Source organism: Pyxicephalus adspersus, chromosome 11 (genome assembly GCF_032062135.1).
Source record: "Pyxicephalus adspersus chromosome 11, UCB_Pads_2.0, whole genome shotgun sequence".
NCBI classification, from domain to species: domain Eukaryota; kingdom Metazoa; phylum Chordata; class Amphibia; order Anura; family Pyxicephalidae; genus Pyxicephalus; species Pyxicephalus adspersus.
The window spans coordinates 27,454,830-27,455,498 of record NC_092868.1 but is presented as its reverse complement, the minus strand read 5'-3'; positions in this window follow the sequence as shown (position 1 = coordinate 27,455,498).

Sequence of the window (669 nt, the reverse complement as noted above, 5' to 3'; positions counted from 1 at the left end):
TGCAACTCTTTGGAGAAAGCGCTGTGGGACCACACTCACTAGGAGGTATAGACGAGCAGGAAGGTCGGCCAATCACATTCAGGGGCCGGGAAACGAACAGCCAATCGGCGGACGGGGGAGGAGAAGTGGGCGTTTGTTTGCTCTGGGGTTGCCTAAGAGCTGCAGATTCGTTCTATTGGTGTGAAAGCTCGGCGAGTCATGTGACCGGAGTTGCGAGTGACGAGATGGGCCCTGTGATCGGAGTCTGTTCAATGGGAGGACGAGGAGGAAGCCCGGCTGCTGGGCTGTGACACTGCTGTACTAAGGGAATGGGGCTGCAGGGTGATGGGGTGTGTGATGTGCTGCAGGGTGATGGGGGTGTGTGATGTGCTGCGGGATGATGGAGGTGTGTGATGTGCTGAAGGGTGATGGGGTGTGATGTGCTGCAGGGTGATGGGGTGTGTGTGATGTGCTGCAGGGTGATGGAGGTGTGATGTGCTGCAGGGTGATGGGGTGTGTGATGTGCTGCAGGGTGATGGAGGTGTGTGATGTGCTGCAGGGTGATGGGGGTGTGATGTGCTGCAGGGTGATGGAGGTGTGATGTGCGGCAGGGTGTTGGGGTGTGTGATGTGCTGCAGGGTGATGGGGGTGTGTGATGTGCTGCAGGGTGATGGGGTGTGTGATGTGCTG